General features: G+C 49.6%; 1 protein-coding gene across 4 annotated transcripts in view; it reads left to right on the top strand.

The window, feature by feature from the left end:
• Positions 1-6,919: 6,919 nt before the first annotated feature.
• Positions 6,920-11,103, top strand: part of Tbc1d1 (TBC1 domain family member 1) — a 204,012-nt gene continuing 199,828 nt past the window's right edge. For all 4 annotated transcript variants that reach the window (XM_036200570.1, XM_036200567.1, XM_036200568.1 and 1 more), the window contains exon 1: positions 6,920-8,068. The gene's annotated coding sequence lies outside the window, so the exon portion shown is untranslated. The remainder of the gene's footprint in view (positions 8,069-11,103) is intronic.

The raw sequence follows: 11,103 nt of genomic DNA, 5'->3' as shown, positions 1-11,103 counted from the left end.
ACGTGTTTAACGCGTTCAATACAACAACAGAAGTATATGTGTGTACGCATGCACGTGTGCGCGCGCACACACAAATAAGAAATCAGGCTGAAGAGAAACCTATTAGTTGCTGTAGAATGATTTTCTGAGCCAATAAAATTTCCGCAACATCTGGAATTTACAATTATCAAGTTGTTTTCTTTGTAAAGCCAAGTGAAGACCATGAAAAAGAAAACCAAAGGTGGCACTGTTTGTTGACTGCCACCGCAATTCTATAAACTGAGTACATGGTTGCTATCGTAAAGTGGGAAGACCATCAGCTCAGAATACAGGGCAGTCCAGCTCCGTCCTGTGCAGTTCATTGTCGCTATGTAATTTGTCTTCCATGGATGGAAATTAATATGAGCAGGCAGTGGCTTAGAATGAGCCACTTTGGGGGTTGGGGATTTAGCTCAGTGGTAGAGCGCTTACCTAGCAAGTGCAAGGCCCTGGGTTTGGCCCTCAGCTGCGGGGGGGGGGGGGGGGAGCAAATTACAGAAAGAGTCACTTTGAATCGCTGCCTGAGTTCACAAAATGACCCAAGTCCTGGCTAGTTTAATGTCAACTTGACACAGCTAGAGTCACCTGAAAGCAGGAACCTCAATTAAGAAAATGCCTCCCTATGACCAGGCTGTAGGCAAGCCTGCAGTGTTTTCTTTTTCTAAAGATTTGTTTATTTATGTATTTATTTGTTGAGACAGGGCAGCTCACAACTGTCTGTAACTCTAGTTCCTGGGGACCCAACACCCATGGCTAAACATAGTTTCCTTTTTCAACTTTTTAATATAATTTATTTATTTTTATTTTATGTGCATTGTTCTTTTGCCTATATGTATGTCTATTTGAGGGTGTCAGACCTTGGAGTTACAGACAGTTGCTAATTGCCATGTGGGTGCTGAGAATTGAACTCAGGACCTCTGGAAGAGCAGTCAGTGCTCTTAACCGCTGAGCCATCTCTCCAGTCCCTAGAGTGTTTTCTTAATCAGTGATTGATGGGTGATTGACTGAGGACCCAACCCATTGTGGGAGGTACTATCGCTGGGCAGGTAGTCCTGGGCTCTATCAGGCTGAGCAAGCCATGATAAGCAAGTCAGTACACGGCACAGCCCCCTCCTCCCTGTCACCCCATGGACTCTGCATCGACTCCTGCCTCCAGGTCCCTGCCTTGCTTGAGTTCCTGTCCTGACTTCCTTTGAAGATAAGCAAAGTGATACGGAGGTGTAAGCTGAATGAACCCTTTCCTCCCCAATTTGCCTTTTGGTCATGGTGTTTTATGAAAGCAATAGAAACCCTGACTAAGACAACCTGGACTCATACCAGGCGAGGAGTCCCAAATCTGCCTCAAGTTCACCGGGCAGTGTGAGCATGAAGATGATCCAGTTGCTCAAAGAGTTTTCCTGGAAGGACGCTAAAAGAAACGTTCTCTGGGTTCTTCTCACAGAACATTGTGTAAAGTATTAAATGACAACCATAATATCCCCAAATGGACGGGGAATTTGTACTAACCATAATCTCCTGACAGAATAGTTTCCAACAGAAGGAAACTAGATAGAGCTGGGTGAACAAAGTAATAAGAAACTTAGGGGATCCTTATTCTTGGTGTGAGTGTTTATTTTCCTATCAAAGGTAGTTAGCCCTGCAAGGACTCACATTTCCTGAACCTTCCCCTCCCTCTGTGCTGTTTGGTCAACTGTGTCAGACTGTGAAGTCAACTCCCACCAATGGGATGAGACGCAGATGCCACCTGAGTCAGATGGAAAAGATAGGGAGCCATTTTGGCCCCTGGGTGCTCGCCAGTGTTGTCTGTCTGTCACTTTCTTTTTATAAAAGAGTTTCCTCCCAACCAACTTTTGCTTTATCTGTGTCTTCCTTTGTGCGCGATACTAAGATTATTTATTGTTCATCTCTAACTTGGGGAGCCAACAGGTCTGTGTGTTTTTTAATGTGGGTCTGTGCGATCACATGTTTGTCAAACAAACCTTCGGCAAACCTTGCTTCCAGGCGAGGGCCCAGTGACTTTTCACCATCTCTGGAAATCAGGTCCTGTGTTGAGAGTTAAACATTCAACTCACCTGGGGCAGAGAAACCTCTCAGTACAGCTGGGACTATTGCTGACTTTCTAAAGTCAGCAAACTCACTAAAACCATCCATTGTAATTAAATGTTACCTTTTCAGTATTTTTAAATTACATGTCTTCGTGGATGTCTCTGCGTGTGTGTGTGTGTGTGTGTGTGTGTGTGTGTGTGTGTGTGCAGGTGCCTGGATGTGCTGCAGCTGGAGTTACAGGTGGTTGTGAATCAAACTCCCCCAAGAGCACAGTGTGCTATCTCTCAATGGCTGTGCCGCTTCTCCAGCCCTGCCATACTGAATGTCCACTATGTCCTGGCCTCTAGTCTATGCGTTTGAAAACAGATCAGTAACTGAATCCAAGTCCTCTGCTCCTGGGGGGAGAAAGATGACACACGAGATGTACACTCCACCAACACAACACAGGGGTGGGCAAGTGTGTGGAGAAATGAAGAGCAGTAACCAAGAAAAGAAGTGTGAGTGTGTGTGTGTGTACACACACACACAGTATTGATATTTATAATTATTTTAGTAGATATTGATTGTTCATAATTATAATGGTATTGTTAAATTAATATTTGACTCCTATTCTGGGAAGTCTGAGGAGCCAAAGGCAGAGTCAAATCACCCAACTGGTACTTTAACAATTACTTTAACACCTATGTTGAGAAGAGACTGGACAGTGAGGGCAAAAGCAGGGAGTTGGCAGCCAGCTGCTGCATTCCAGCTGCGATTTCTCAGCATGGGGCAGGCTGACACACAGGGTAAGATGCAGGGGGCCCTGCCGGGCTGTGGGAAGCTTACTCAGCTTACCCACTTGGGATGAAACTGCATGATCAGCTCTGAGAACGTTTAAAGAGAGCTTAGCTGAGTTCAGACTTCATGATAAAGGGGTGTGTGTCCCCTGCCCACATACATGACCTGCTCAGATGGGAAGTGGGAGCCCTCCATACAGGCTGGATCTCAGCAGAGCACTGCCTTGAGTTTGAGCAGAGAGAGCCATGGCAGACAGGAGAGGCTGTTGAAAACGGAAGTGGAGCCAGCCAGCGCTCCGAGTTTTATCTGCTTTGTCCATAAAAGGAGATAAGACACTTCACAGAAGCCCGAAGCAGGGCTGGAGTGTACATTCTGTCTGTTGTCGCTCTACGTAGATGTATGTTGTCCCTTCGATGGCAAACACTAGTTCTTCATGCAGTCAGACTTCTGTGGACTCGAGCTGCTGAAATTCAAAAGTCGCCTTGGTTAGCTGCTCATTTTAACTTCTTACAACATTACCGTTTGCCATTCCTGGGCCTTTCAGAAAGGGAATTCAAGGACCTGGTGTGGAGGCAAGTCAGTCAGTGTGTGCGGCTCAGCTCTTGACTTTAATCTGTTTTCCTGTCATGAGGGATTGCTCTTATAAGTAATGAAGATACTTTGACTCGACCCGACGTCCTCTTCAGAAGTGAACCTTGAGCTGGGATTGACAGGGGACGAGTCAGGCAGCGTGGAGCTGGGAGGGCGCTCCTTCTGGTCTTGGATGCTCTCCCACTGACCATGGACTTGCTCGGGAGCCTGTCCCCACCTATGTCTCTAGAAAGCCACCAGCAGGCAGTGACTCAAAGACCTGGTGAGCCACTTTGCCATCCTAGGGGTCTATCCACTGTCGTCTTAACTTCTGCCTTTATTGCTACCAGTTTTGGAAAGGGACCGCTGATTAAGAACTCTTCCCTTAATAGGCATATTTGGAAATTAAGTAAAAATGTATTTTGGCGACAATTAGAGTCCAATTTCCTTGGGAATATGAACATCCAAATACCTAGATAATAGCTTTAGTACTAGCCAGCTATGGTGTACACCTGTAATCCCAGCCCTCAGAGACTGAGGCAAAAGGATTTCAAGTCTGAGGCCAGTTTAGACTCCATAGTGAAACCCTGTCTCAAAAAGAAAAAAAAAATCTTCTAATTGTCGCTTTGTTTGAAATATTATTGTTTTGGAGACAAGAGTCTCACGTAGGCCCGGCTTCCCTCAAACGCATCACCTTCCTGCCTCTACCTCTGACGTGCTAGATGACAGCATGCACAGTCACACTTGGTTTATGTGGGTGTCAAGCCCAGATCTTTGTGCAGGCCTTGGCAAGCACTCTTCTAAGTGAGTTACACCCCCAAGCCCCTAGTCATTCAAAGCTCTCTTTTCTACATTAATCAAAGGCTTTTAATACTGAAGTCCCATGTGGCTTCTTGAACATTTGAAAAGCAAAGTGGCCTCTGTTGTCTTTGCCCTGGGCTTCCTATTGCAATGACTGCTTTCTGGAGCTTGTGGCTGTCTTAGAGCTGGTATTAATATTGCTAGTATTTGACAATAAATAATTAATTATGCTGCAAATGACTGCATTTGGAGCATAGCAATGCCTCTCTAGAGAGAGCCCAAAAGAATGCTGTACTCAGGACTGTAGGAGGCTCTGGGAGCAGGGAGGCAAGAGCATATGTCCAAATACAAGCAAGCAGCATCCAGGGCTGATGTCTTCTAGGTGGAAATTTTATCCATCAAGCTGCCAAGACAGTCACTAACAGCATCCAGGAGCCCCTGTGGGGAAGATCTCCACACCCCTGCAAGCCTGCCTTGCTCTGGAGTCCTCACTGTTCCTTCCAGTGCTGGGAGCCACCGAAGGGCTAAGCAGGCAGGCTGTGTCCTGATGTCTAGGATAGGTCAGCCACGGGTCTAAAAAGACAAAATGTTCAGAGTTCTTCATTGTATGTTGTGTTACAGGTGGATTCTGCTTTATAAAGTCCTATGCAATTTCTCAGCATCATTTCCGGACACTAAATGTCCCTGGGAACTAGAAGGGGATGCAGAAATAGCTGCTTGTCACAAGGCCACCACCCCTTCCCCTAACCCAGATCAGAGTTAGGATGATTGCTTACCTCTGTGTTGTACGTCTCTGAGCTGGAATTTAGGAGAATAAATTTCTGGAGCGTATGAGGAACGAACTGTTCCTCTGCTTCCCAACATCAAGACTGGGGCCTAGGCTCCTCAACTACCCCACTCTCTGCCAATCACTGCCTTCCTGTACTGCCTGCTCTCTACCTGGCTGCTAAGCCTCCTGCGATCTAGGACCAGAATTTTTGGAGGGAGGATGTGTCGGGGTGTGTTGCGGGCCACAGGAATATATCATAAGAACTCAGCTGGTTATGGCAAAGTCACTACCTGGAGGAATCAGGGAATTCCTCCAGAGGAAGCCAAATCCCAAGGAGTTTTTGGTGTTACTTGGCTTGTTATATATCAGCTGTTTTCTGTTATGAAAATCATATGTGCCTTCATAGTTTTCCCAAGTGACTTTTCCCTAAGAAGGGCTAACAGTGCGGACTGATCACTCTCTGGACATACACAATCCAGGGATTTGGAGAACAGCCTCAGGAAAGGCTTTCTCTGGAATCAGATATCTCCCTTAGCCACTTTCAAGGACTACAGGAAACACCACCCAGGTGGGCGCCCAACTTCTGAGGACTAACAATAACAGCCCACATGCAAGTCTCCTGACTTAGATTCCATAAGGGACTCCGCCTAGGTCAGGTGGACATTAAGTAATAGCTTTACAATTTAGCTCGGACCCTCCCTTTTATATACTGGGACTTCCAGGGCAGAGGACAGAGAAGAGAAAAGAGAATGGAAGAACTAGATGGGTAAGAACTTGAGAGGAACAAACTGAGATGGGGAAGAACTAGATTGAAGGACTAGAAGAGAGTACTAGAGGAACGAGATGGAAGATGAGGAAGAGCCAGATGGGGAAGACCAAGATGAGGAAGAGCCAGATGAGAGAGAAGGAGATGGGAGAGGAGCTGAGATGGGAAAGAATTAGATGGATGAGAACCTAGAAGGGACAGAACTAGATGAAGGAATTAAGATAGAACCTAGAGGGGACAGTAGATAAATAGAGAAACCAGGCAAGAAAGGAGCTAGACATGAGAGCAGAATAGAAGCTGTGTAGAGAGAGAACCATCACAGAATAATAAAGTGTATGAACTAAGGAGTTTCGTGTACATAGATTCATTTGTTTTCATCAAAGATTAATTATCAGCTGGTTGTAGATTCGTCCCGGACCCTGCGAGGGGACTATCGAGAGGCTGGACCCCCTTAGTCCTTGATAGGGGTGAGGACAAGAAAAGCGAAAAAGTGGCAGTATGAGGTGGTTTGGGCCCTGCTCTCTAGGTACGGTCCAGCAAATCCTCTGTCCCTTCTCCTACAGTGGGGAGTGCCAGCCAAGGTGGCTTAGGTCAAACATCATCTCTCAGACACTTTGAAAGGTGGCAGTGATGCTCTTGAAACAGCTGACCTGTCTTGATGTGGTGACCTTCTGGAGGTAGCTATGGTCTGTAGGCCACAGAGAGGGAAGGTCAACTGAGCAATGGGGTTGACAATAAAAACATGAATCAGTGATGGTATGATTCCGTAGACAATATAGTTTAACTGGATAACCTGATCCTGTTCTGCAGGACAATTCCCATAAACCCATCAGCATCCTACTCATTAGACTATTCGTGACTGTATCTATTCCTCAACTCTTTTCTTTCTTTTTTTTTTTTTAAAGATCTGAAACTATGCAAACTATGCTGTAATAAAGAGTAAGCTATCCCCACAAGCCAGCCACAGGGTGTTCTAGACACAACCCAAGCTGGCAGCTCCCGCTTGCGATGCTCAGGTTTCTTCTACCCCTTCTTCTCTTCTAAGCGAAGCTGCCTCTTTAACCTGCTCTGAGATGCTTTGGGATGCTTCGGGAGCTTTTTGTGGCTCTCTGGCGTGTACACAAGCGTGCGTGCGTGTGTGCTCAGCGCGCAGGGAGGGAAAAAGCGCGCAGTCTGGGGCTCTGCGTCACTCCCGCACCTGGTCAGAGATGGGTTTAGCCGTGTTTAATCCGCGGAGGGCACTTCAGCCCGGCGTTTTTCCTGATTTCCTGATTTTCCTGCCTGGAGTACCGGCGTCCCGTCCTGCTTTAGTGCCCGGTTTCCTCCCTCCTGCCACTCGACCCCAGTGCAGGAAGAAGGGTAATGCAGGGGAGGGATGGTGGCTGAGTGGCCTGCGGGTGTGCTGCGCAGTGATCACCTAGTCCCTTTCGGAGGAGTGCGTGCAGAGGGGCTGGGTTCTTGCGGGAGCGCCGCCGGCTTCAGTACCACCTGCTGAGAGCCTCCCGAGCCAAAGCAGCCACGGGCAGAGCCACCTGCTATAAATAGGCCATCAAGAACACCGTGTGCGACCGCACAGCCCGCCGCGAGGGCCACAATCACGCGTGGGCCCGCGTCCCCAGCACGCGGGGAATACCCCGGGCCAGGACTTCGCGCTGAGGCTGGATGGGGCGGCGATCGGTGCACCTTCCCGGAGTTCTCGTGGGGTGGCGCCCGGTGGCCCCTGGGCGGGCTGAGGATGGACCGCGGGGGAGCGAGGGGAGGGAGGCCGCGGAGGACCCGCACTGCAGCAGCTGTTGCTCGCTTGTGACTCGCCAGTGTGGGCCGAGCCGCCCGGCCAGAGTCGTACGGCGCCGAGGGGAAGAGAGAGCACTGCGTCCTGTTCCTGGCTCCCGGGGAACCCACTAAGGAGATCCCCGCTGCTGCCCCCCGCTGCTGCCCCCCGCCCCTGCCCCCGTCCCCGTCCCCGCCCCCGCCCCCGCCTCCTCCGCGCTCGCCCAGCCCGGGAGGAGGAAACGCGAGCCGCGAGCGCGCAGACACCTCCTCCTCCTCCTCCTCCTTCTCCTCCTCGGCTCCTGTCGCCGCCGCCGGCCACACCGCGGTGCCTGTTGCTGCAAGCCGCCGCGGGACCCGCCGTGTCTTCAGCCCGCAGGAGAAGCAGCGCGAGACTGGGGAACGGTCCCCACTGCAGCGGCGGGGGGGACGGCAAGAGCGCAGCCGGCTGAAGACGATGGACGCTCGGCCCGCCCAGGCCATCTTCAGGGTGCCCGGGAGCACCTGCGCGCCCCAGCCCAGCCCCGAGCTCTGAGCGCGCCACCTGCCTGGTAGGTTCCACCTTGGGTCCCCAGGGTTGGTTCCTCGCAGCCCTCCACCTCCAGCAAGCCCCTGCGCTCCCTCCCTGCGGAGAAGGCGCGGTCCCGCCACCCAAGGGCGTTGCTGCCGGGTCTCTAGAGGTGCGCCGTTGGGGGAGGGGGAGGAGAAAGGATTTCAGTGCCACCTTTGTGTCCCCTGCTTTGGAGGGAACTGAAACCTTGATGCTCTTTGGGTCCGGAGTGCTCGGGGCAGGCTTCTCCCCTGCTCCTTTTCCTCGCACCTCCCGCCTCCCCTTCCCTCCCGCCAAATATCACCCGGGAGAAAGTGCTTGTAAGGCTACTAGCTTGGGAGGAGGGGGGTCAGAGTGACCCTAGGACACCTTTTGAAAGTTCAGGGTACTTTGCAGCGGTAACTTTGGCAGCTTCTCGGTGCACGCAACATTTCTTTCTATGGGCACATCCTGTCCTGGTCATTTTGAAACCCGGCTTAATTGTTTTCTAGCAGCTTCCGGATTGCTTCGTGAGTAAGACTCCTTCAAATTTCACAGGTTGCTGTTTTCTTCTTTTCTGAAAGCTGTGTCGTCTTGTTTGAAATCCATCTAGGTGTGGCGTTCCCCGTTGTGATTTTATTTTAAATGGCTTGTTCTCCGGAAGTTGCTTAAAAAGGAAAAGAAATTGAAAGTGATGATTGTTCCTCTCAGCAAACAGTTCAGTCTACAGCGCCCCGGTATCGATGGACAGGCGTTCACCTCCTACATCCCTTATCCTTCCTCTCAGGTGGCTGGAAGAGTTCTTTTATTAGTAGAATCAGGCGTGGAAAGGGAGTTTTTGGATGACCTGATTTTAATGGGTCACACCCAAGAAACTCAGCCGTCTCTACCAGCCTAAACTTCTAAACTTTTTGCATTGCAACTACCCTGATAAAAGAGCCCCCTCGAAGTCCCCTAGACGTGAAGTGGGATTGTTGTGAGCCGGAGAATGGCCACGCTTGGGTTTTGTTGTTAGCCGGGCCTGCTCAGAGTGGGAGGGGTCGGATGGGGGGAGGAAAGGGCAGCTGTACCAAGAGGTAGGAATGCACCTTGCTGCCAGCCCCTTTTCAGCCTACCACAGCTTAGAGCTCTCTGAAGCAGGCCAGTTCTTTTATCCTTCCTTAGCGTGTGCAGACACAGTTTCTTCCTGGGAACCCTGAGGAATCAGGAAGGTGCATGAAAATGTGTGTCAGCTGGTGCTTTACAACTCTTAGGAGTGGGGAGCTGGGCCTCCAGTGGGGAGCTGGGCCTCCAGTGTGTCTGTTTTCATTGTGTTTGCTCCTGCTGAGTTATAAGGACTCACCCTCTAAGTTTATCTGTAAGTAACCAGGAGCTGCTGAATGGTAGGCATACCAGTGAGTTAGAGGGTACCCCATAACATGCTGAATTGTACTAACTGTGACTTGATGAACAGCCTGAAATCAGCAGGGACCTTTGGAAGGCATGCTTTATAGTGGATTTGGTCAGTCCTTTACAAACCAGGAGAAGAAGGGGGTTGGTGTTATTATGACTTATTTATACCAACAGAGAGCTTTGCAGCGGGCCTCCCTGCCACAGTCTGCTCTGGTCTGTCCCATGGAGAGCTCAGAAATGTACCTTGGGGACATTTCTGGTTGGGTGACATCATGTTAGTGTTTACCTTCTAACTTATAAGACCTACTTTGTCACAGTTATCTGAGGAACTTTGGAGGAAATGGGTATCCGGAAGAACACCTACTGTTCCCCTTTCCCGGCACTCTCCAGCCTGTATTAAGATCTGATCCTCCTTCCCCAGAAGACAGCCTGGACCAAGCAGGCTGTGCGGAGCCATGATGCAGAGCCTTGTGTTGGTAGGAGCGATGATATGGCGCATTGCTTTCTAGGATGCGGCCCTGGAGGAGGGCTACCTGTTCCCCCCTCCCCCAACAGCTGCTTGATAGAATAAGGAGTAACAAAGACCACGAGCTGCTGTTTTCAACAGCTGAGCATGGTGGCGGTGGCGTATACCTTTAATCCCAGCACCCGGGAGGCAGAGACAGGTGGATCTCTGTGATTTCAAGGCCAGTCTGGTCTACAGTGAGTTCCAGGACAGCCAAAGTTACATAGGGAAACTTTGTCTCAAACAAACAAAGAAAAAAACAGAAACAACAACAAAATGCTCCTTTTTAATAATCTCTCCAAACAGTAGCTCCCTGAAGTACCCCACCCCAGCCTTTCTCTGTAGGTCCCAGGCCCCAAAGTTTCTATATTCTCAAGGAAACGCAAAACACGTATATGCCCCTGTGAGGCCTGGTGCATGTGGCTGGCACAGTTCCTTGGCTTTGCCCTTTTCTGTATCTTTGTTACTGCCCTTCTCAAGTTTAACGACCAAGATAATCCCAGGGCTTGGTCTGTGTCCCAGCCCTGGTCTGTTCTTGGACACATTAGACTTGGAGAAGCCGAACCTGGTCATTAAAAGGACGGAATGGTCCCAGCAACCAGGCTGTGCAAGAGTCACATCCCAGGAGAAATGGACTCTGTCAGAGCCGCTCCCCTGCAGGCTGCTGTGCTGTCTTGGCCCACCCCCTCCCCGGCTTCCTTTTCAACCCTATTGAAATAGTTTAATGAAAATATTTCAGTGGAACTATTTTAAAAGAAGATTCCTCACAGAAGACGTGATGGTTTCCGTGGTCAAGGGTTTTGGCATTTTTAAGTCAAAAATTCAATTTGATTGGTTCGTAGATCTGAGGGCAATGGATCGTTTCCCAGACTGCAAATATTTAGGCAAGTTTTGGATCATATGAAACAATTTTAACACTTAGGCTTTAAGGAGACGAAGAAGGGTGCAGGAAATATGTCTTGGTGCTAACAAATACATGTAATTCTGAGTTTGATGTTACCATCTGAGAAACAGCAGCCAGTTCTCTCTTACAGGATAATACTCACAGGGTGTGATGGAGTACACCTGGAATCCCTAGCACTCTGGAAGGAAGAGGCAGGAGGATCAAATGTTCAGGGTCAACTTTGGCTGCATAATGAGTTTGTGGCCTTCCAGGGTAA

The sequence above is a fragment of the Onychomys torridus genome, chromosome 10 (assembly GCF_903995425.1).
Source record: "Onychomys torridus chromosome 10, mOncTor1.1, whole genome shotgun sequence".
NCBI classification, from domain to species: Eukaryota; Metazoa; Chordata; class Mammalia; order Rodentia; family Cricetidae; genus Onychomys; species Onychomys torridus.
This window is presented reverse-complemented; position numbering and strand designations above follow the sequence as displayed.